The sequence below is a fragment of the Anomaloglossus baeobatrachus genome, chromosome 2 (genome assembly GCF_048569485.1).
Source record: "Anomaloglossus baeobatrachus isolate aAnoBae1 chromosome 2, aAnoBae1.hap1, whole genome shotgun sequence".
NCBI lineage: Eukaryota > Metazoa > Chordata > Amphibia > Anura > Aromobatidae > Anomaloglossus > Anomaloglossus baeobatrachus.
Genome location: NC_134354.1, coordinates 227,616,864 through 227,642,786, shown reverse-complemented (window position 1 = coordinate 227,642,786; position 25,923 = coordinate 227,616,864). Strand labels below are relative to the sequence as shown.

At 46.2% G+C, this 25,923-nt stretch overlaps 1 protein-coding gene across 2 annotated transcripts in view; it reads left to right on the top strand.

Annotated features, from left to right (window-relative positions):
• Nucleotides 1-12,141: 12,141 nt before the first annotated feature.
• PIK3C2B (phosphatidylinositol-4-phosphate 3-kinase catalytic subunit type 2 beta) overlaps nt 12,142-25,923 on the top strand; it is a 212,452-nt gene continuing 198,670 nt past the window's right edge. For both annotated transcript variants that reach the window (XM_075335658.1, XM_075335659.1), the window contains exon 1: nt 12,142-12,273. The gene's annotated coding sequence lies outside the window, so the exon portion shown is untranslated. The remainder of the gene's footprint in view (nt 12,274-25,923) is intronic.

Below are 25,923 nucleotides of genomic sequence, written 5' to 3'. Positions count from 1 at the left end.
GGAGGGATAGAGGCAGGGATGGATGGATGCTAGAGGGATGAATGGAGGGATGAATGGAGGGATAGAGGGAGGGATGGACGATGGATGATAGAGGGATGAATGGAGGGATGAATGCAGGGATAGAAGGAGGGATGCATGGAGGGATAGAGGGATGAAAGGAGGGATAGAGGGAGGGAGGGATGGATGGATGATAGAGGGATGAATGGAGGGATGAATGGAGGGATAGAGGGAGGGATGAATGGAGGGATAGAGGGAGGGATGAATGGAGGGATGAATGGAGGGATAGAGGGATGAATGAAGGGATAGAGGCAGGGATGGATGGATGGATAATAGAGGGATGAATGGAGGGATGAATGGAGGGATAGAGGGAGGGATGGATGGATGGATGATAGAGGGATGAATGGAGGGATAGAGGGAGGGATAGAGGGAGGGATGGATGGATGATAGAGGGATGAATGGAGGGATGAATGGAGGGATAGAGGGAGGGATGGATGATAGAGGGATGAATGGAGGGATAGAGGGAGGGATGGATGGATGGATGATAGAGGGATGAATGGAGGGATGAATGCAGGGATAGAAGGAGGGATGAATGGAGGGATAGAGGGATGAATGGAGGGATAGAGGGATGAAAGGAGGGATAGAGGGATGAAAGGAGGGATGATAGAGGGATGAATGGAGGGATGAATGGAGGGATAGAGGGAGGGATGAATGGAGGGACAGAGGGAGGGATGAATGGAGGGATGAATCGAGGGATAGAGGGATGAATGGAGGGATAGAGGCAGGGATGGATGGATAATAGAGGGATGAATGGAGGGATGAATGGAGGGATAGAGGGAGGGATGGATGGATGAAAGAGGGATGAATGGAGGGATAGAAGGAGGGATGAATGGAGGGATAGAGGGATGAATGGAGGGATAGAGGGAGGGATGGATGGATGATAGAGGGATGAATGGAGGGATAGAGGGAGGGATGGATGGATGATAGAGGGATGAATGATAGAGGGATATATAGATACACGACAGATAATAGATAGATAGAGATAGAATCATAGATAGATAGAGGGATAGATAGATAGATAAATAGATAGAATCATAGATAGATAGATAGATAGATAGAATCATAGATAGATAGATGGATAGATAGAATCATAGATACAGAATCATAGTTAGATAGATAGATAGATAGAGAGATAGAATCATAGATAGATAGATAGAATCATAGATGTATAGATAGAGGGATAGAGATAGATAGATAGATAGATAGATAGAGGGATAGAAATAGATAGATAGAGGGATAGATATAGATAGATAGATAAATACTGTATCTCAATGTAGGTGAAAGAGTCAGATTCATTTGTTCCCATAAAACTACTATAAAGAAATGAGGAAAAAAATACAAATACAATTTTTTTTTTTTTTATCTTCACCACCTTGGATTCAAACCAGCAACGTTCAAAACTTGTGTTCAGCAGCCTCCTGGCTTTCCTAGCTGCTCTAGCTGTTGAGCCACTAGGATTGATGATGTCAGAGGGAGGATTTCACATAAATGAACCTACAATGCAGCCTCTTACACAGCAGATTACACAGGACACAGCTCCATTGTACACAGCAGTGTCTCTATCTCCTGTATTCTAGAGGGAGAGGAAAAGAATGGAGGGATGAATGGAAGGATAGAGGGAGGGATGAATGGAGGGATAGAGGGATGAATGGAGGGATAGAGGCAGGGATGGATGGATAAGAGGGATGAATGGACGGATGAATGGAGGGATAGAGGGAGGGATGGATGGATGATAGAGGGATGAATGGAGGGATAGAAGGAGGGATGAATGGAGGGATAGAGGGATGAATGGAGGGATAGAGGGAGGGATGGATGGATGATAGAGGGATGAATGGAGGGATGAATGGAGGGATAGAGGGAAGGATAGAGGGATGATAGAGGGATGAATGGAGGGAGGGATGGATGGATGGATGATAGAGGGATGAATGGAGGGATAGAGGGATGAATGGAGGGATGAATGGAGGGATGAATGGAGAGATAGAGGGAGGGATGCATGGATGATAGAGGGATGAATGGAGGGATGAATGGAGGGATAGAGGGAGGGATAGAGGGAGGGATGGATGGATGACAGAGGGATGAATGGAGGGATGAATGGAGGGATAGAGGGAGGGAGGAATGGATGATAGAGGGAAGAATGGAGGGATAGAGGCAGGGATGGATGGATGCTAGAGGGATGAATGGAGGGATGAATGGAGGGATAGAGGGAGGGATGGATGGATGATAGAGGGATGAATGGAGGGATGAATGCAGGGATAGAAGGAGGGATGCATGGAGGGATAGAGGGATGAAAGGAGGGATAGAGGGAGGGAGGGATGGATGGATGATAGAGGGATGAATGGAGGGATGAATGGAGGGATAGAGGGAGGGATGAATGGAGGGATAGAGGGAGGGATGAATGGAGGGATGAATGGAGGGATAGAGGGATGAATGAAGGGATAGAGGCAGGGATGGATGGATGGATGGATGGATAATAGAGGGATGAATGGAGGGATGAATGGAGGGATAGAGGGAGGGATGGATGGATGATAGAGGGATGAATGGAGGGATAGAAGGAGGGATGAATGGAGGGATAGAGGGATGAATGGAGGGATAGAGGGAGGGATGGATGGATGATAGAGGGATGAATGGAGGGATAGAGGGAGGGATAGAGGGAGGGATGGATGGATGATAGAGGGATGAATGGAGGGATGAATGGAGGGATAGAGGGAGGCATGGATGATAGAGGGATGAATGGAGGGATAGAGGGAGGGATGGATGGATGGATGATAGAGGGATGAATGGAGGGATGAATGCAGGGATAGAAGGAGGGATGAATGGAGGGATAGAGGGATGAATGGAGGGATAGAGGGATGAAAGGAGGGATAGAGGGATGAAAGGAGGGATGATAGAGGGATGAATGGAGGGATGAATGGAGGGATAGAGGGAGGGATGAATGGAGGGACAGAGGGAGGGATGAATGGAGGGATGAATGGAGGGATAGAGGGATGAATGGAGGGATAGAGGCAGGGATGGATGGATGGATAATAGAGGGATGAATGGAGGGATGAATGGAGGGATAGAGGGAGGGGTGGATGGATGATAGAGGGATGAATGGAGGGATAGAAGGAGGGATGAATGGAGGGATAGAGGGATGAATGGAGGGATAGAGGAAGGGATGGATGGATGATAGAGGGATGAATGGAGGGATAGAGGGAGGGATGGATGGATGATAGAGGGATGAATGATAGAGGGATATATAGATACACGACAGATAATAGATAGATAGAGATAGAATCATAGATAGATAGAGGGATAGATAGATAGATAGATAAATAGATAGAATCATAGATAGATAGATGGATAGATAGAATCAATGTAGGTGAAAGAGTCAGATTCATTTGTTCCCATAAAACTACTATAAAGAAATGAGGAAAAAAATACAAATACAATTTTTTTTTTTTTATCTTCACCACCTTGGATTCAAACCAGCAACGTTCAAAACTTGTGTTCAGCAGCCTCCTGGCTTTCCTAGCTGCTCTAGCTGTTGAGCCACTAGGATTGATGATGTCAGAGGGAGGATTTCACATAAATGAACCTACAATGCAGCAGTGTCTCTATCTCCTGTATTCTAGAGGGAGAGGAAAAGAGGATTTTTTTTTCTTCTCATAAAGTTACTAAAAAATAATAAAAAAAAAATAGAATAATGTAATTTTATTACACTTTTTTATAAAATAATAAACATCACAAATCAGCAAATAACATGGACATATTTGGTGTCCCTGTAATCGTAATGACCTGAACAACACAGCGATCAGATTATTTATGGGGATCGGTAAATGGCGGGAAAAAAAAGGCGCAATTTATTATTTTTCTTTATTAAAACACATAAAAAATGTAATAAAAATGGATCACTGAGGCCGTGTTCACACATAGCGTAAATGCTGCATTTTTTCTGCAGGTGTCCGCGCCACGAGTGCAATAACAATGTTCTCTGATTATTGCGTGTTTGCGGTATTTTTTATACATTGTCCCCCTTATTTGATACATGTTTGTTGCTGATGTGAATCCTGAAGCTTATAAAGAAAGAAACACCAAATCCGCACAGTTCAGCGGCGTCTTTAGAGGCACCAGGGGCGGAGATTTCATGACGTCTCATCCACTTTGCTTGGACCATTAGTCCATAGTCACATGTAGTGTAAATGCTGCATTTTTTTCTGCTGTTTCTTTGCACATTTATTCTGCTGTGTTTAATTGTCCAAGTAAAGTGGATGTGATTCCATGAAAAGACGCCGCTGAATTCTGCGGTTTTCAGGGGGGGGTTCTCTGGAGGTTTCTATGTGGAGCTTAAAAAAATGCAGGAAAAAGCTTCTCTGTACAATAAAAACACTTAAAAATGCAGATTCACATCTGAACCAAAAACACATTAAATAATGAAGAAAAGGCAGAAAAAATGCAGCAAAAATGGAAAAAACAGAGAAGATTGTTATTGTGTAGTTTGGTGCAGACAGAAACAAAAAGAAACAGAATTTATGGAACGTGTGAACACGGATTGATAGGCACAAATAAGCAACATGTCATATAGTGGCACAGAAATATAAAAAAATTCTGATTGCTATAAATATGAATGAACAGTCCGGGGCATCTGCTGAATGACCCTTACTGCCAAATGGGTGTGGCTAGGGGGAGTGGCTAGGGGCGTGGTCAAAATTTGCCGCATACTTTGTCCCTCTTTCCTTTCTTGAAAAGTTGGGAGGTATGGGGATTTATCTCCCTCTCTCCTCCGTAGCCGGCTAATGCGATTCTCACTCTGCACGCGTGGTACACCGGTGTACCACGAGTGCAGTGCGATTTTTTTCTCGCCCCATTCACTTGAATGGGTGTGAGAGAAAAGAGTCTTGCATTACAGTTGCAGCATGCTGTGATTGTTTTCTCGGTCCGATTAGTGCTGGGAAAATAATCGCTCATATGTGCTGACACACAGGCTAGAATTGGTCCGAGTGGATTGCGATGTTTTATCACACTCCACTCGTACCAATTTTCTCGCCGTGTGGCTTAGGCCTTAGAGACTAATGTGGTATTTGCTCTGTGCTTTCTAATTTATTTTACCTACATCTTTCTCTTGTTTGCTGCTAGGTTGTAGGATGCTTCCTTAGCTTACATTTGCTATTTTACCTTTTCTCTGAGTGCTTTTCCTAGCTTGGTTTATAGTGCACAGCAACTTTCCTGCTAGTTCAAGGAGATTGGAGGAACAACTCAACAGCCAGATACAGTAAGTATGAGGTTTCTAGTGTTGTGGCTAGGGATATTCCAGCCTGTGCAGCAGCAATTAAGGGCAGTGCAGCAGGGCATACTGCACATGAACCAGTAGGGTGCAGTTGTGGCTGCATTGAGATAGAAAGTTGATCAATCAGCTCACCACCTAATCTAAGGAGTCCTAAAGTTCTACCATAGGTGTGAAATGATGTGCCAGGGGCGCCTCTGGCCTTGTAGTCGTGGCCCTTGAGGATTGACTTACCCCTGGCTCCACCATTACTTGAATACCGAGCTCTTCTCTTGTGAGGCAGTGTGTGACGGCGCCTTCGCCGGATGGTGCACAAACAGTCTTCAGGCAAAAGCTGGTTATAATAAAAGATGACATTTATTTGCACAATACAATCCGGTCAGCAAAATCCGTCACTTTCTGTGGAGCTGGGGACAACCTGCCCAAACGCGCCCTCTGGTGGGGATATGCCCTGGGTACTCCGCTTCTCCGGGCTCCCACTCCTAGGTCAAGCACACACCGGACCCACACCAGCGATTTCAGACCTTGAGGTTACGTTCCCCTCCGCTGCTCCGGCGTCCCCTGGTGTTCCGCTCACACACACTGCCACCGATGTTCACACACTGCTGACCCGGATCCCTCTCTCTCCACACACCCACAGACCTTCCCTAGACATCCAGCCGACTCCTCCTTCCCCGGTGGCAACAGCCGTCCCACCCGGCCACTAGGGGGTGCCCTAACACTAGACATCAATATCAATAGACATTTTTATAAACAACATTTCCAGTCCTTTAGTAGGGGTTATGAGCACCCACTACAGGTGCACGGATCTTCATGGATGGTGTCAATGAATGCAGAGCAGACAGCGTAATGGATGGAATACAGCACCAACGTAGTTAAAACTTCATTCTATTGTAATTGTTAAAATGATTCCATAGTGGTGTTTATTCATGGATTTCTCAGGATACATTTTCTAACACCACCATGGAATCATTTTAATAAAAACGATAAATTGAAGTTTTAACTGTGTTGGTGCTGGATCCCATCCATTAGGTTTTCTGTGAAGAGGGCCCTGGAAGCCATAAAAATTACCTGGGACCCCGCAGATTATGCGGCAACGCCGAAAGTGCCTGAGACCATCATACCCTGCAGTGTGCATCTGAAGGAGAGAGGTATCGGTGAGTGGAGTGATTACAATGAGTGAAGGCAGGATATTACCGCAGTGAATACGGCTGTACCCTATAGCCATATCAACATACCTCACAAGCCTTGTTATCAGCTCAGGTGAACAGCCCCAGTAAGGGAGTGTAGGCAAATGTTTGTATGTAGTGAACAGCAGAGAAAACCAAATCTTATTAAAGCTGACAATACATGTTATACATATTGAAATACATATGCAGCCATTCTTTGTGGCAACTCAGACACAGGGAGCTACATCTGCTTTGAGATAGGCTTTATTGCCCCTTTTACTCATGTTGGAATACATATATGCATAACAGGAATGAGGCCTACAAACAAAAGAACACAGTACCTACAGTTAAATATGGAGACGGTTAAATGATGTTTTGGTGTTGTTTTGTTGCCTCTGGCACTGGGAGCCTTGACTGTGTACAAGGCATCATGAAATCTGAAGATTACCAAAGGATTTTGGGTTGCAATGTAGGCCCAGTGTCAGACAGTTGGGTTTGCGTCCTAAGTCATGTGTTTTCCAGCAGGATAATGACCCCAAACATACTTCAAGAAGCCCACAGAAATGGATGGAAACAAAGTGCTGGAGAGTTCTGAAGTGGCAGCACTAAGTCTGGATCTAAATCCCATTCAACACCTGTGGAGAAATCTTATAATTGCTGTTGAGAGAAGGAGCCTTCAAATATGAGAGAGCTGGAGCAGATTGCAAAAGAAGAGTGGTCCAAATTTGTAGTTGAGAGGTGTGAAAAGTGTTATACGAGGATTAGTGGACCCACTAGACCACAGCACACAGAAAACCCAGAGGGGCTTGACTACAGAACCACACCTGGTTTTCCCAGGACCTTCTAATGATCAGGGCATTGCGCTGCAGATATGCGACCAGGTGCCACTCGGTAAGACTGATGCTACAATGGCTGGCCCCACGGGTACGAGCACAATCTCTGATGAGAAGAGCAACAGCAACAGCAGGTGTTTTGGATTCAGCTGGAATGGTTGGATGGAGTAACAGTGGCCGATGTGGATACTTGCAGCAGTGGGTGCTGAGGTTGGCGGTCAGCGTGGGTACTTGCAGCAGCAGCGAATATCATGGAAGTTGGCCGGCATGGATGGTTGCAGCAGCAGTGGATTTGTAATGCACTGAAACACAAATAAGAATCAGCAGCAGAATACAGCACAATGACAGCAGCAGCAAAATGGAACATGAGAACTAGCAACATTAGGAACTCGTTGCCCAGGTACCTCCCTTAAGTGGTAGGTGCCTTAAATTCCTTAAGCCTCCCAACTGACCTGAGAGGCACTACTGAGTGAGGGTGCACTGATCCTTTAAGAAAAGGAACGTGCCCATGTGCGCATTCTCCGAGCAGTCGCAGGAGGCACGTGTGGTGTGTGCAGGCTTTGGGAGATGAGATAGTAACATGGACCGGGAACGGGGCAGCCATTGCTGGGTAGTTAGGAGGGGAAGAGGGCAGGACAGCACGGGGACTCTAGCATGGGTGTTTAAAGAAACTTGTTCATGGTTATAAAAAGTGATTGATTGCAGTTACTTATTCCAAAGGGTTGTAAACCAAATATTAAATTGAGGGTGCCAACAATTTTGTCCTTCCTATGTGCCGCCCCCGTGCCAGCAGCCGGGCTGCTCGGATCCGGGTTCTCGATGGCTCGAGGGTCTCCGGGGGTTGTGCGGCCACTCAAATGAAGGGGGATATTTACAGGGGATGTATTAGAGTTCGTGACGCCACCTGTGGTATGTGGTAATTAGGAGTACCACTGCTGCAGTTGGGAGTACCCGGGGATGATGGAATGGGGCAGCCTGGTGTTGTGACCCTCCACAGGTAGGTGGGAATACCCCGGGACTCGGTTATGGTGAGAGGGGAGTGCCGTTGGATGCAAAAGGGGTCACTTGCGTACTCACTCAGTCCATTAAGCTGACAACTGGATAAACCAAAGTTCTGGATACCACTGCCGCTTAGGGGAGCAAGTTCGGGTCCCGTCCCCAATGGTGCTGCCTGATGATCCGTGACCTGCCTCCTGGCACTAAGTTTACTTCTCTGTTAGTCCCGGTAGTATGAAACCTGCCGGGTCCCGCTCCCCACTATGGCTAAGTGTGGGAGCTTGCTCTCAGGGTTCACGCTTGGGATTTTCTGGACCGTTTTGAGTGGAAAGTCCTATCCCCATCGTTGCGCTAGTACCCCGATTTTGGAGCGGGTGGGAACGGCTCTTGAAGACTTTGTTCTCCTCGGGTAAATTGTCAGGTTGCCTGAAGCTACGACCTGATCTAGGGTCCACGTACCCCGTCATGCCTTGGTCCCAGCCCGGTGATGGTGCAAGGCTGCCGGCTGTCCTCCTCAACAGATCCGTGCCCCTTGCCATGGTCCCCTGCGACCGGGGGGTCCAGCTCCTCTAGGCCCAGACCACCGTCTGCCACCTAGATAGCTTCCAGGGAGCCCTGCTCCTGACCTCCTCTCACTTTCACTTCCCAAGCTCGACTCTCTCCTACTGACACTCCTGACCTCCCCTCTCCAACCCCCCCAGGTGGGCTACTCTATTCCACTCAAGCTGTTCACTGGTGTGTTTCGTGGGTGTGATGCAGGGTGTGTCTAGGATTTTAGCTGATGGAGGCAACATCATGTAGTTAGGGACCCTAAACCAAGAGGGAGGTGGATACTGCATGGGAGGGCAGATTGTGCAATACCCTGTGGCGACCTGATAATCCAGGGTCGTCACACCCATTTTTGGAGTTGTGTGAAATTATGTCCAATTTGCATTTTTTTTCTGTGTTTTTTTTTTGTTTGTTTTTTTTTTTATATATATATATATATATATATATATATATATATATATATATATATATATATATATATATATATATATATATATATATATACACCCAGAGGAAATAAACGTGCATAAGAAAACACATGTAATTGAAATAATTTTCTTGGATAAATACTTAATTTTCTAGAACAATTTCAAGAATGCCAACACTTTTAGACATGACTGTACAAAGTGTAATCGATACTTTACATACAATTATTAAAGACTCTAACTAACAGGTATTATCTAATGTTATCTTAATCCCGGTCTCTCTGTCAGGTAACCCTCAGTGTCACCCCAAATGATCACCACTCCCCCTTAACTAAATGATTCAGTATAACAAATAATATAATAAAATCATCACACGGGGCCTAACGGGACTACAGTACAATTTGCTAAGCCTCAAGTCGAATTCTAGTTAGTTACTTTCCTCAATTAGTACCATACGTCTGAACGGAAAGTAACAGCCTGGCTCACTCGGAACTTCGTTCTTCTGTATTTGGTAATCAGTGTCTGGTCTTGGGTGCTTTACCTACAAAGTCAGGTCTTTGGTGTTTGACCTGTGAAGTCTGGTTCTCAGTGTTTGGCCTTCTCAGAGATCAGATCACTCTCAGGTACTTCTCCTGCAGTAATGGCCACAAACCCGCTCCACTGCTTGTTTTTTCTCAAATCTTGGTGCCATCTCCTCCCCTCCTTTACCGTCCCTGCCTTTTATATTTAACAACTGCACAACACCTGGACCGACATCTCCTTCAAACTCTTCCATTGAGGAAACACGCTCTCCGTTCTTTAGTTCCTGCCAGTCAAGTCCAATCAACAGATGGCAGTATTTACTTGTGAGTACTGTGAGATGTTAATGAAGTGCATCATGTTCGGTTCACACCGTGTTTTGTTTTTTTATTTCACCATTTTAGTGGTGCTTATCCTCACCCTCTAACATCTTCATCTGTTTTCAGCGTCGCTCCCATCGGTCTCTGCTACTTTGTGACTTGCCAGCAGTTCCTGTGTTTAATAGAGCGTGCCGGAGGTCACAAATCAATAGAAGTCGATGAGAGTATTGTTACATAGCTTAAGGTCGGCGTCCCATGGGACGATATATCGTGCGATCACATGAGCGATCACACCTGCCCCCGTCGTTTGTGCGTCACGGGCAATTTGTTGCCCGTGGCGCACAAAGTCGTTTACCCCGTCACACGTACTTACCTCCCGAACGACCTCGCTGTGGGCGGCGAACATCCTCTTCCTGAAGGGGGAGGGACGTTCGGCGTCACAGTGACATCACACAGCGGCCGCCCAATAGAAGCGGAGGGGCGGAGATGAGCGGGACGTAACATCCCGCCCACCTCCTTCCATCCTCATTGCCGGCGGGATGTAGGTAAGCTGTGTTTGTCGTTCCCGGGGTGTCACACGTGTCAACGAGCAACAATAAGGTGAGTATTTTTGCTCGTTCACAGTCATTCGTAGCTGTCACACGCTACGATATCTCTAACGATGCCGGATGTGCGTCACGGAACCCGTGACCCCGACGACATTTCGCCCGATATTTCGTAGCGTGTGACGCCGCCCTAACTCCATTTTGTGTACAAATTTAGCGCATTTTTACAACAGATTTCTGGTGTATCTGCTTTGATAAATCAGCCATGGGTCTTCACAGCCTCTGTGTACACACACCCTTATGGTTAGACAGGAGCACTCACAACTGATCATTCTGAGAATGGCAGCGCCCTTTCGGTGGGTGCATATCACCTACATAGGGGCCCCATTTACTGTCATAGTAATTCGTTCTGTATCATTGTATTTTTTTTTTTTTTTTTTTTTAAAGGTACCTTTCACCAGGTTTTTCCTTTATAACCTGCGGCCACCACCAGTGAGCCCTTATTATACAGCATTCTAGAATACAGTATATGAATGCCCAGGCAGCTCAGTAGACCATAAAAAACACCTTTATAATACTCACCTAGGGGGTGGTCTGGTCCGATGGGTTTCGCTTCTCTTGGTCTGGGGCCTCCTTCATCTTGTCCGATTTCTGTTCTCCTACCCAGCTCCATGTGGATGACGCATTCTATGTCATCCACACAGAGGCGTCCATTGTGCTCCTGCGCATGCACACTTTGATCTGACATGCTGAGGGCAGATCAAAGTATTGTAGTGTGTATGCATGGGTGGTCATTAACCTTTCCTCGCGCCTGTGCATTACAGTACTTTGCTCTGCGCTCAGAGGGCAGAGAGAGGTGCGCGTGTGCAGGAGAGCAATGGAGGCTTCTGTGTGGATGATGTAGGACGCGTCATCCACATGGGGCTGGCCAGTAGGATGGCGATCGCACAAGGTACAGGGGGCACCAGACTTAGACCAGTGACACCCATTGGACTGGAACGCCACGTAGGGGAGTATAATAAAGGTAATTTTTACATTATACAGTGCAGCCTGGGCTCTTATATACAATATTCTAGAATGTTGTATATAAGGGATCACTCACTGGTGGTGGATACAGCTTATAAGGCAAAAACTTGGTGACAGGTTCAATTTAATACTTTCCACTAAAAAAGTAGAAATGGCATTGTAAAGTAACACTGAGGGACTTTATCTCCACCTAGTGGCCATAGCTGGCGTCAGCACTTACAATATTTCTGGGAACATTTGTGCTTAGTTTCCTCCAGACAGTGAAATAAGTAATGGTGACTCGTTCCTATTTTACCCTTCTATAGAAGCCTGAAATTCAGAAAGATCCTGCAGTATTGTATGCTGCCTCCATCCACAATGCCTGCCTGCACTGGAGCTGGCCTGCAGTTCTGCACGCGTCCATGAGGGGGCGCCTAATGTGCGGTGTCCTATTGTCTGCCGGTGGCAGTGCTGCTCCCATCCTCTGCGCATATTCACATGCACTCACATACTCAGCCTCATTTCACAAGGATTTCCTTCGGATCTCCCCTGATCTCTCCGGAGGATTGCACCAGGCTACTGTACGAGGAAGCAGGTGAGAGGGGGGCGGACAGTAACGGGGGGCTGCCATGATATCCTCCTCTTTATAGCGTTTGCTAGCACAGTTAACCCCTCTGGTGCCGGTCGCTGGTGCACTGCTATCAGCAGGGGTGCGGTTGGTCATCCCATGGCAGCTGCTTTCTGGGGGCACTGGGTGTAAGGTGCATGGCGGATGGAGAGGCAATGGTTTACATAAGGCATGAGGTTGCTAATGCTTCAGTATCTCTATATTAATGCTATGTATTCTTGTGTATGTGATACTACCAATCAGCCATCTGTGCCCTCTAATGCCCTGCAATGTACCAGCTGCTTTCTGGGGGCACTGGGGTGCATGGCGGATGGGTGCTGTATGTGGCTGGAGGGATCAATGGTTTACATGAGGTTCCTAATGCCTCAGTGACTGTGTATTAATGCCATGTATTCTTGTGTATGTGCCCTCTAATGCCCTGCAATGTACCAGCTGCTTTCTGGGGGCACTGGGGTGCATGGCGGATGGGTGCTGTATGTGGCTGGAGGGATCAATGGTTTACATGAGGTTCCTAATGCCTCAGTGACTGTGTATTAATGTCATGTATTCTTGTGTATGTGCCCTCTGATGCCCTGCAATGTACCCTCCTATGAAACATTGTATCACCATTATTTGTGTGCAATCCTCCCCTGATTGATACATATTTGTGAATTGGCTCATCATGGAGTAGGGAGCGATTAACCATTCAGTAGAGTTATCAGTCACTAGATCCTGGCCAGTGCCATTTATTACCTTTTTATTGGGGGGGGGACAATCCTATGTAGTTGTCGTCGTGCTATCCGAGTTGTGAATGTCGATGGACGTGGTCCTTTAGAGCTCCTGGACATCTGGGGCAGTGGAGTCCTGACAAAGGAGCAGAGGATGCCCTCTGTGGGGACTATGCACATGATCTAAAGTGTTTGCTATAGGAATGGAGTCCACAGTTGGCCATGATACGACAAGTATTCTGAACCAACTCTCCCTAAATGCTTCCCACTGTATGTTCAAATTTTACAATAGAAAATAGTTTCTATAGTATGGATGGCAGTGAAAGTGGGTTTCCTCTTATGGAGTGTGCCCTTGCTCCATATTCCCTACTTGGTGTGCCATACATCCGGGGAGAAGATACCCAGGATCGATTGGGGTCCCAGAGGTCAGAATCCCCCACCAATCATCATGTAATTATGGCATATCCTAAAAGCCTTCACTTTGAGATGGTAATTGATTTGATACTAGGTTTTACCCTAAGAAAAAGCTTGAAGTATGAAAGTGGTCATCTGGCTGAAGCAAGTGGTACCAGTTGATGTTACAACCCCTATAAACATGTTGAGATGCATGGACAGTTGGTAGGAATTAGTGATGAGCGAGCAATACCATGCTCAGGTGCTCGGAACTCGTCATGAGCAGTTGGACGCTCAGACTCTTGTACCAAGTATATTGGATGCCAATGGGGAATGCGAGCATTATTGAGAAGTTTCCCACTGACTTCCGTTATATTCCATACTGGAGTCGAGCCCATCCAAGCATCCGACTGCTTGTTACGAGTACCAAGCCCAGTAGTGCTCGCTCATCACTTCCAGGATCATTAGAACAGGCCACATGCATGGATCTCAGCAGGTGTCTGGGTCACAAAGCCATCAGCACCACTAATTTCAGAGATAAAGTGCATGGTGCCAGATAACCTGGCTGAGGCTAGGCAACAACAATTACTGCCTCTCACGCCAAACATCAATGCTACATTGCACCATACGGAAAATGAATATGGCCGCATTTGTAATCTGCATGATTCTTCTGCTGTGACCGCTAGTCACTTGTGTCATGGTCGCTAGTCACTTGTGTCATGGTCGCTAGTCACTTGCCATGGTCGCAGTATGACCACATGCACTTTTTTAATAGTGCAATGTTGAAATGATCATACAATGTGTTCTGACCCACAGACCAGTGGGTGCCATAGATTCAATGCCATAGATTAGTGTCATAGATTTAATTAGGTACAAATGGCAGTTTTCTTTTATGTCAGTCCCATAGTTGTGAATTGCAGAAATGCATGCACATGCTGCAGAAACTATCCCATTTCAGTGTGCAGAACAGATTTATAGTAACAGAAATCTCTCCAATAAAACAGTGCCCATGGGATGGGGACATAGACCAGATCGTGTGTCACAGTCCACCATAGTGGCCAGTGGAGAAACAAGACACACAGGCATGCAGATCAGGCAGAAGCACAACAGACAGAAAGCAGTATTTCCGCTTTGAAAAGTGAAACCATCTTCATTAACTTGTGCTTGTGTTAGGGCTGGACAAATTCCAGAAAGTGCGGGCACCTTAAAGTATGCGGCTTTATTGTTTATAAAAGCTAGACGCTCTCTGAAAGGTCATATTCCTGTTAATATAGATGGAGTAATATGTAACTTGCTCTTAATGGGAATTTGTGGGTGATATAGGGGTAGACACTCTGATTCTAGCGATGTAACACTTGCTCGGTTACTTGCTGCAATTTTGATTTGCTGAAGCTCTAAAGCGGGCTTTACACGAGACGATACATTGTGCGATATGTCGTCGGGGTCACGGTTTTCGTGACGCACATCCGGCATACCGCACGACGTCGTCTCGTGTGACACCTCCTAGCGACGCAGTATCGCTCACAAATCGTGAGTCATGTACTCGTCGCTAGGTTTCATAAAATTGTTTAATTAAAATGGCGGCGGTTGTTCATCGTTTCCGTGGCATCACACGTTGCTCCGTGTGACACCACGGGAACGATGAACAGCAGCTTTACCTGCCTCCCGCGGCACCCGACGGCTTAATGGAAGGAAGGAGGTGGGCGGGATGTTTACATCCCGCTCATCTCCGCCCCTCCGCTTCTATTGGCCACCTGCCGTCTGAAGTCACTGTGACGTCGAACGTCCCTCCCACTCCAGGAAGTGGACGTTCGTCGCCCACAGCGAGGTCGTCCGGAAGGTAAGTACGTGTGACGGGGGTTAAACGAGTTTGTGTGCCATGGGCAACTAATTGCCTGTGACGCAAAAACGACGGGGGCGGGTACGATCGATTGTGCTATCGCACAATCTATCGTCTCGTGTAAAGCAGGCTTAAAGCTGGGTTTACACACTGCAACATCTCAAACGACATCGCTGTAACGTCACCGGTTTTGTGACGCAATAGCGATGTTGTTTGCGATGTTGCAGTGTGTGAAACCTATCAGCGACCCGGCCCCTGCTGTGAAGTTGCTGGAAGTTGCTGATCGCTACAAGTCGTTCAGGACCATTCCTAGGTCCTTTGTTTCCCGCTGTGCAGCATGAAGTTTCAGTGTGTGAAGACTTTGCAGCGACTTTGTTAGCAACTTCCCTTTCAAAAGGCTGCTTATCAACGTCCCCAACAACCAGCTAGGTCGCTCTGCAGGTCCGGATCGCTGTTGAGTTGTTGGCCAGGTTTGCCTGTTTGAACGCTCACCAGAGACTTAGCAGAGACTTAGGGAGGTCGCTATTGCGTCACCAAACCGGTGACGTTACAGCGATGTCCTTTGCGATGTTGCAGTGTGTAAACCCAGCTTAACAGTCCTCTGAATGCTGAGCCCTGTATAACACCACCCACATCACTGATTGGCAGCTTTCTATATACACTGTGCATAGGCAAAAAGCTGACAACCAGTGGTAAGTGAGGGGTTATACATGGATATAGAGGACTACATGGCAGTAGGTTTACTAGTCCTCAAGTGATAATCTCTTGCTGATAAATGTTTTTTGTTTTTTTATCAAGGCAAGAGGAAGCAGCCCAATAAGTGACACATCACTGGAATCAGGGTCTCTGTCTCTATATTATGCTGCTCTCAGCATAGGTGACAGATTCCCTTTAAAGTCAGCTCAAGCTCAGAAATGCTTTGTGGATCTGTACAAACTCTGAGCTATATAAGACTTTAATATGGTAGAAATAGACTTGTGGGACCCTATTGCTGGGTCTTGGCTCTGCTGGTCGCACACTTGGACAAACTCACTAATTTCATTGGTGTCAGCAGTCGTATGAATATGGAGGCCTTCCAACTGTCCCTATATGTCAGATTTTGGGGAAGAGGTAACTTCAGTTGTGAGTAAGGTTATTGGCAGTAATTCTTGTGTGGAGTCCTGATTATCTAGTCACCTGTATACAATCTCTAGTGATGAGTGAGCACTACCATGCTCGAGTGCTTGGTACTTGTAAAAAGTAGGCAATGTTCGAATGGGTATGACTCGAGTATCTGAGTATAATGGAAGTCAATGGAGAACTCAAGCATTTTTCTGGGAAATCTGGAAAAATGCTTGAGTTCCCCATTGACTCCTATTATACTCGAATTGCACCTGTTCGAGTGTCCAACTGCTCTTTACAAGTCCCGAGCATGTTGGGGTTCGCTCATCACTAAACTCCTGATGGATTCCATATCAGTGAGGTAACGTTAGGCCGGATTCACGTCTGTGAAACCTGGTAAGTGTTCAGGTAGTAATAACCCGTCTGACTGTCGGGTCTCCTGAACTGAGAGAACTTCCTCATATATGAATATGATATGGGCCAGGTATTATGACTCCAGCACGGTCTGTGTATTTCGGACTTGAGAAACCAGTCACGAATGGAATTTGTTTCTGCCTTAGGGCATGTTCTCACTGCGTCTTTTTTGGCAATGTGAACTTGCCCGGGTCCACTCCAAAAAAAAATATCAGAAAAAGTGTTGAAAAAATGATCAAAAGATTGGTTCAAGTTATTTGTATGGGAAAACGACTTGCGGTTCAGGCTTTAGAGCTTCTTTTATAGACGCCAAGCAGTTAAAAGAAGTAACATAATTGTTCTGGCATTTTCCACTAGGAAGACACTTAATACTTAAGGAGCATTTAGACAACTGTATAAATATGTCAGAGATCGGACCGCAGTGGACTGGCTGTGGTTCATCCGTCCCCAGCACGACAATTTGATATATTTCTATGTGGCTGTCACACTTAGGTGACCGACCAGTCCGAGCAGTGTACTCCGATCTGGGACCGCTTTATACAGTCGTCTGAATGCATCCTTAGGCCTCTTTCACACGTCTGTGCAAAAAACACACGTTTTGCACGGTCCGTGGTGTAGATGCGTATGTGTGTGCATGTGTCTGTGTGTGTGTTCAGCGTGTGTTGTCAGTGTGACATCCGCATAGCACACTGACAGCATGAACATCGATACTTACCTGTCCTTGGTGCTGCTGTCTCCAGCGCTTCTGCTGCTTCCGGGTCCGAGATGCAGTGAATATGCAATGAGCATAATGAGTGGGGGTCGGAAGCAAGTGACAGCAGTGCTGGAGACATCAGCGGTGGAGACAAGTGAATATAGAAAATCACTTTATTTCACAGACACGTGGTTTTCTCCGGTATGTCACAATGATGTCCCACGGATTACCTCAGTGTGCGGGCTGTGTTACACCCATGCTGTAGAAAAGCGGACATGTCGCCGTGTGGAGCACATGAACACACGGTCCATGGGAAAAGACGCACGTGTGCGCAAACCCATTGATTTTAATGGGTCTACGTGTGCTCGTGTCTCCAGTACGTGTGAAAACGGACCTCACATGTATTGGAGACACGTATGTGTGAAGGGAGCCTTAAGCTGGTGTCACACTAAACGACAGCGACAACGACGTCGCTGTTACGTCACCATTTTCGGTGACGTAACAGCGACCTTGTAAGTCGCTGTTATGATCGCTGCTTAGCTGTCAAACACAGCAGAAGCAGCGATCATAAGGTCGCTGTGCTACATGTTCAGAGAGCAGGGAGCCGCGCTTAGCGCTGGCTCCTTGCTCTCCTGCAGCACACATCGGGTTAATTAACCCGATGTGTGCTGCAGCTACATGTCACAGTTCAGAGAGCAGGGAGCCGCGCTTAGCGCTGGCTCCTTGCTCTCCTGCAGCACACATCGGGTTAATTAACCCGATGTGTGCTGCAGCTACATGTCACAGTGCAGAGAGCAAGGAGCCGCGCGCACTGCTTAGCGCTGGCTCCTTGCTCTCCTTGCTACAGTATACATCGGGTTAATTACCCGATGCATACTGCAGCCACATGTCACAGTGCAGGAGCCGGCACTGGCAGCAAGAGCGGAGGCCGGTAACCAGCGTAAACATCGGGTAACCAGGGAAAGGTCTTCCCTTGGTTACCCGATGTTTACACTGGTTACAGCTTACCGCAGCTGCCAGTGCCGGCTCCTGATCGCTTCATTTCGTCGCTCTCTCGCTGTCGCACACAGCGATGTGTGTGTCACAGCGGGAGAGTGACGACCAAAAAATGAAGCTGGACATTCAGCAACGACCGGCGACCTCACAGCAGGGGCCAGGTCGTTGCTGGATGTCACACACAGCGACGGGACGTCGCTGCAACGTCACAGAAAATGGTGACGTAGCAGCGACGTCGTTGTCGTCGTCGTTATGTGTGACACCAGCTTTAGGCTGGATTCACACGATGACAAGGCATTAAATGTGAGTGCATCGGATGCGACTTGCTAATGACCCTTAGCTCCTGCTGTGAAGTCAGAGTGAGCCGAGTGTCATGCAACTGTGATCCGATCCTGAGATCGGATCACAGCTGTGGAGGAGAGAGTGGGAGTTGCGGAGGAGAGGGAGGGGTTAATCTCTCCATCTCCTCCATTGTCAACTGATGCAATTATTGCACTGCACTTGCATGTCATCCGAGTGCAGTCCAATGTTTCACTCACACCCATAGATTTGTATGAGTGCAAGTGACACGGCTCTCGCTGACATCCGCAGCATGCTGCAACTTTTCTCTCATCCAGAATCTGGATGAGAAAAAAAAGCTGATCATCTGCTCTTCCTCATTGAATAATATTGGTCCAAGTGCACAGCGAGATTTTGCACTCGTCCAATTCATACTCTCTTGTGAGCATACCCTAAAAGTGGAATTCAATGGAAAAGCTCAAAAGATGCCTGGCAAACATCCGAGTGTCCTCCTGAGCATTTTATCAATGTATTTGCTTCGAAAAAAACAATAGTGTTTTTCTTGTTTTAGTTGATTTAAAAAAATCCAGAAAGTAATCGTAAAATAGATTCCCCAAAAAGCATGGAAAAATACCAAAAGGAAATGCTGGGAGTAAAAAAAAAAAAAACCTCAGAAAATGTGATAATTTTTTTTTTTTTTTTTTAAAAAAGACATTTTTGACCATAGTAAAATATACAGTGTGAACATCCCCTTAGGGGTGCTTCACACACAGCGAGCTCGCTGCCGAGATCGCTGCTGAGTCACGCTTTTTGTGACGCAGCAGTGACCTCATTAGCGATCTCGCTGTGTGTGACACTGAGCAGCGATCTGGCCCCTGCTGTGAGATCGCTGCTCGTTACACACAGCCCTGGTTCGTTTTCTTCAAAGCCGCTCTCCTGCTGTGACACACAGATCGCTGTGTGTGACAGCAAGAGAGCGACAAATGAAGCGAGCAGGGAGCAGGAGCCGGCGTCTGACAGCTGAGGTAAGCTGTATCCAAGATAAACATCGGGTAACCAAGGTGGTTACCCGATATTTACCTTAGTTACCAGCCTCCGCAGCTCTCACGCTGCCTGTGCTGCCGGCTCCGGCTCTCTGCACATGTAGCTGCTGTACACATCGGGTTAATTAACCCGATGTGTACAGCAGCTAGGAGAGCAAGGAGCCAGCGCTCAGTGTGCGCGGCTCCCTGCTCTCTGCACATGTAGCTGCATTACACATCGGGTTAATTAACCCGATGTGTACTGTAGCTAGGAGAGCAAGGAGCCAGCGCTTAGTGTGCGCGGCTCCCTGCTCCCTGCTCACACTGGTAACTAATGTAAACATCGGGTAACCATACCCGATGTTTACCTTAGTTACCAGTCTCCGCAGCTTCCAGACGGCGGCTCCGTGCAAGCGCAACGTCGCTTGCACGTCGCTGCTGGCTGGGGGCTGGTCACTGGTCGCTGGTGAGATCTGCCTGTTTGACAGCTCACCAGCGACCATGTAGCGATGCAGCAGCGATCCTGACCAGGTCAGATCGCTGGTCGGATCGCTGCTGCATCGCTAAGTGTGAAGGTACCCTAAGGCTAAGCTCACATGTGTTTCAGAGGCTGTTTAGACTCTTCATTGCAAATTCTATCAGCTGTAATGTTATTCTTCCTGTGATAAGACATAGGGCACATTCAATGGCATTGGTGTCTGTTGCATACGGTGTCCCGCAAACAGCTGTGAATTTCCTTGTGAACGAAGCCAAGACGCGGTTGTGAAGTCTTGGCTAACCAAAATGGGTAGTAATTAGTTGGGGATGGGTTTGTTTGATATATATATAAATGAATATAATATTTTATAATAAAATATTTGTACTTTTTCTATTATATGTCTTACCAGAACTGTTTGCTGTCAGTGAATGAGAACACTCCTGTTTACACCCGTGTACTGTCTAGTATTCCTCACTGCTAAGTTTGCTCTTTTTTTCTGTATCAATATATTTTAACATTTCAGACTGTGCATCATTCATCAAGGTTTGCTTACACCAAATTGTATTAAAGGGGTTATCAAACGTGATTTCTTTTTAGCTCCAAATGGATATAAAAAAAATAGCGCTATTTTAAAGTCCTCTTTTTTCCCAGCTATCCAGTTGTTTATGGATATTGAGAGCACCAAGTACTGTAATCAAAGCCCAAGCTGCTCCCACCATGAGAATCAGTCTGGCAGTACATTTTTTGATGCAAAGGTCTGCACAGGATAAATGTGCTGTTTCCGCATGTATGTGTTTGAGTAGTAGGTCCCCTTCCTCTATGACTTCCCTATTCCCACATTGAGCCGTATGTTTGATTATACAGCCATGGTCAAAAGTCTTAGCACCATTGAAATTGTTCCAGAAAATGAAGTTACTCCCAGAAAATTGTTGCAATTACACGTTTTGTTATACACATGTTTATTTCCTTTGTGTGTCTATAGGGAAATTATTCGAGTTTCCCATAGACTTACATTGTGCATCGAATACTTGCGAATAGTCGAATAGCGGTGAACTATTTGTCAGATATTCACGAAGTCGGATATTTTGATATTCGATCATCCCCAATAATTTCACACAAAAACAAAAAACGTGCCCAAACAAAACTGTCAATACCTTTCCAAAATAAACTTTGTTTCAAGCATGTGATGCATGTTCAATCTCACCTGTGGCAAGTAACAGGTGTGGGCAATATGAAATCACCCTTGAAACCAGATAAAAACGGGAGAAGTTTACTCTTTGCATTATGTGTCTGTGTTTGTCACACTAAGGGTACCTTCACACTTAGCGATGCAGCAGCGATCCGACCAGCGATCTGACCTGGTCAGGATCGCTGCAGCATCGCTACATGGTCGCTGGTGAGCTGTCAAACAGGCAGATCTCACCAGCGACCAGTGAACAGCCCCCAGCCAGCAGCGACGTGCAAGCGACGCTGCGCTTGCACGGAGCCGCCGTCTGGAAGCTGCGGAGACTGGTAACTAAGGTAAACATCGGGTATGGTTACCCGATGTTTACATTAGTTACCAGCGCACACCGCTTAGCTGTATGTGCAGGGAGCAGGGAGCCGCGCACACTGAGCGCTGTCTCCTTGCTCTCCTAGCTACAGTACACATCGGGTTAATTAACCCGATGTGTAATGCAGCTACATGTGCAGAGAGCCGGAGCCGGCAGCACAGGCAGCGTGAGAGCTGCAGAGGCTGGTAACTAAGGTAAATATCGGGTAACCACCTTGGTTACCCGATGTTTATCTTGGTTACAAGCTTACCTCAGCTGTCAGACGCCGGCTCCTGCTCCCTGCTCGCTTCATTTGTCGCTCTCTCGCTGTCACACACAGCGATCTGTGTGTCACAGTGGGAGAGCGCCTTTGAAGAAAACGAACCAGGGCTGTGTGTAACGAGCAGCGATCTCGCAGCAGGGGCCAGATCGCTGCTCAGTGTCACACACAGCGAGATCGCTAATGAGGTCACTGCTGCGTCACAAAAAGCGTGACTCAGCAGCGATCTCGGCAGTGAGCTCGCTGTGTGTGAAGCACCCCTAAGCATGAAGAACAGAATGAGGAGAAGAGAAATGTCTGAGGACTTGAGAACCAAAATTGTTTGACAATATCAACAATCTCAAGGTTACAAGTCAATCTCCAGAGAGCTTGATGTTCTATTGTCCACAGTGTGCAAGATAATTAGTTTACAACTGTACCTAATCTCTATGGATGTGGACAGGAGAGAAAAAATAATGAAAGGTTGCAGGATTGTCCATATGGTAGATAAGCAGCCCCAATCAAGTTCCAAAGAAATTCAAGTTGTCCTGCTGGTGAAGGGAGCATCAGTGTCAGCATGAGCTATCCGTCAACATTTGGATGAAATGAAACGCTTTGCCAGGAGCACCCCACTGCTGACACAGAGACCTAAAAAAGCTAGACTAAGGGGTGCTTCACACACAGCGAGCTCGCTGCCGAGATCGCTGCTGAGTCACGCTTTTTGTGACGCAACAGTGACCTCATTAGCGATCTCGCTGTGTGTGACACTGAGCAGCGATCTGGCCCCTGCTGCGAGATCGCTGCTCGTTACACACAGCCCTGGTTCGTTTTCTTCAAAGGCGCTCTCCCATTGTGACACACAGATCGCTGTGTGTGACAGCGAGAGAGCGACGAATGAAGCGAGCAGGGAGCAGGAGCCGGCGTCTGGCAGCTGCGGTAAGCTGTATCCAAGATAAACATCGGGTAACCCAGGTGGTTACCCGATATTTACCTTCGTTACCAGCCTCCGCAGCTCCCACGCTGCCTGTGCTGCCGGCTGCGGCTCTCTGCACATGTAGCTGCATTACACATCGGGTTAATTAACCCGATGTGTACTGTAGCTAGGAGAGCAAAGCTAAGCGGTGTGCGCTGGTAACTGATGTAAACATCGGGTAACCATACCCGATGTTTACCTTAGTTACCAGTGTCCGCAGCTTGCAGACGCCGGCTCCGTGCAAGCGCAGGGTCGCTTGCACGTCGCTGCTGGCTGGGGGCTGGTCACTGGTCGCTGGTGAGATCTGCCTGTTTGACAGCTCACCAACAACCATGTAGTGATGCAGCAGCGATCCTGACCAGGTCAGATCGCTGGTCGGATCGCTGCTGCATCGCTAAAGTGTGAAGGCACCCTTACGTTTGCTAAAATGTACATGAGTAAGCCAAAATTTCTCTGGGAAATAGTCTAGAGATTTTTGGTAACGCACATCATTCTACTGTTTACCAAAAATGAAATGAGGCCTACAAACAAAAGAATAACAGTACCTACAGTCAAATATGGTGGAAGCTCAAAGATAACTAGGGGTTGTTTGCTGCCTCTGGCACTGGGTGCCTTGACTGTGAAAGCCATCATAAAATTTTAAAATATCCAAAAGAATTTTAGTCGTAATGTAGTGCCCAATATCAGAAAGCTGGGTTTGCATCTTAGATCATGGGTCTTCCAGCAGGACAATGACCCCAAATATACTTCGAGAAACACCCAGAAATGGATGTAAACAAAGTGCTGAAGAGTTCTGAAGTGGGAGAAATGGGCCCAGATCTAAATCCCATTGAAAACCTGTGCAGGGAACCTGTTACCAGATTTTTATTTTATGAGCAGTGGCCACCACCAGTGAGCTCTTATATATAGCATTTCAGAAGGTTACAATCTATAAAATGGTTTAGGGGTTGTTTTATTTATTTTACTTGCATATATAGCTCCATTACGTCCATCATCATCTCTGTCCCCATTGGGGCTCATAATCTCAGTTCCCTATCACTACGACTTTGGAGTTTGGGAGGAAACTGAAGAACTCAGAGGAAACCCACACAAACATGGGGAGGCAATCGCTCGATTACTATTTTATGGAGGCATGACTTTGCTCTCTATATCAGAGGTTTGAGATTTATCGTGGAAACTGCTAAGGTTGTTGGTATCGTTTTGTGAAGATTTTGCTGCAGAAACACGGGAGAGTGTCAAATCGGCAGCATTACTCAGGTTAAAGGAAATCTGTCACCAGATTTTTGCTACCTAATCTGAGAGCAGCATGTTGTGGTGACGGGACCATGATTTCAGCAAGAGTTCACTTACTGGACTGCTTGTTCTAGTTTTGATAAAATCACTGTTTTATCAGCAGGAATTTATCACTAGAGGACTAGTAAACCTGCTGCCATATAGTCCTCCATATTCCTGAGTTCTATATAACTTACCCACCACTGATTGGCAGATTTCTGTTTATGTGAAGTGTACACAGGAAGCTGTTACTCAGTGATGTTGGTGGGTTATACATGGGGTAAGCATTCAGAGAACTGTTGGATCTGCAGAAGATAAAATAATTCTGATGACATATAGGTCAGATAGTCACATATTTAAAGGGGTGGTCCAACATCAAATTAAATTTCATTCTACATCCCTATGTATTTAGTGCTGTAATGTGAGCTATTTTCTAATATACTTGTATTGAAAATTCCCTACCATTACCTAACCACAGTATCTAAATGCTATTCTATTTTTTTCTTATTTCCAGTCTGATGTAATGACGTTTTGTTTGAGAATCCCAGTGCATGCTGGGATACTCAAACAAAGCGTCATAAGAGCAGGGGGCAGAGACTGCATTCACTGTCACATCCTCTGGCTCCTCCCTGAGACGAAGCGTCATCAGTGATGTACATTGCAATAATATAATGAATGTCAGCACTGAAAGAGATTTGAGTGTAAATTATAATAATACTCAATAGTAAGTCTTGTTCAGTTTCTATTATGGCGGTGCAATGATTTGACAATCATCTCCCAGCCCAAGGAACCCTCGACGTGCGTTTCGTTGTTTCATACAAGTAAATGATACATCGTTGGAATCAGGGTTTCTGCCCCTAAATCATGCTGATCTCAGATATCTAGCAAAAACCTCATGGCAGATAGTCTTTAAGGTGTAGAACTGTACTCTCAGTTTAGATGTAAGTGTTAAATTATATGATCATATCAAATTTAGTTCAAGATAAATGAAAGTAAAACATTTACAAAGTCAGGCCTCATTCAGAAGGCCTTTTTTGTGTAGTTGTTCTATCCATGCTTTTTACAGATAGACTATAAGAAGTACGTGTTCTATTGAGCTGTTTACATGTCCGTGTGATTTGCAGCGTGAATGTCCCTCAAAAGAAACAGAGTTATGGCTGTTTGAACAGGCACAGATCAATATTACCCACATACAAGTGTAAAAATTAATGAAAATCAATCACACATTTTGGTAGCTGTCTATTTGGAATGGCTAGGAGAGGTTTACAATTTTTTTTGTTTTAAGCATATGAAAAAATCACTGATGGTAAAAACTGCTACTGATGATAATCTGAGCCAAAACACAGATGGAATTGGGTCAGTTGTTCTGTGTGTGAGAAAAATTACTGACGTCAGAATGAGGCCTTACTGACAGATGACTTGTGTAAAGTGTTCACCAGGAAGTTGTACACTACTAGGCCTTACTCAGATGTCCATGTATCAATACGTACGTGTTCTGTCTGTGATTTTCAGGGGTGAAACATGTACCAATTCTAATTTATGGGGCTTTACACATGTCTGGTTTGTTTTTGTTTGTTTTTTTACAGTGTCCATAAAAAAAAATTACAGAGACATGTGTGAAGCCCCACAGGTGTAGTGTCGGTGCATTACCCTCAGG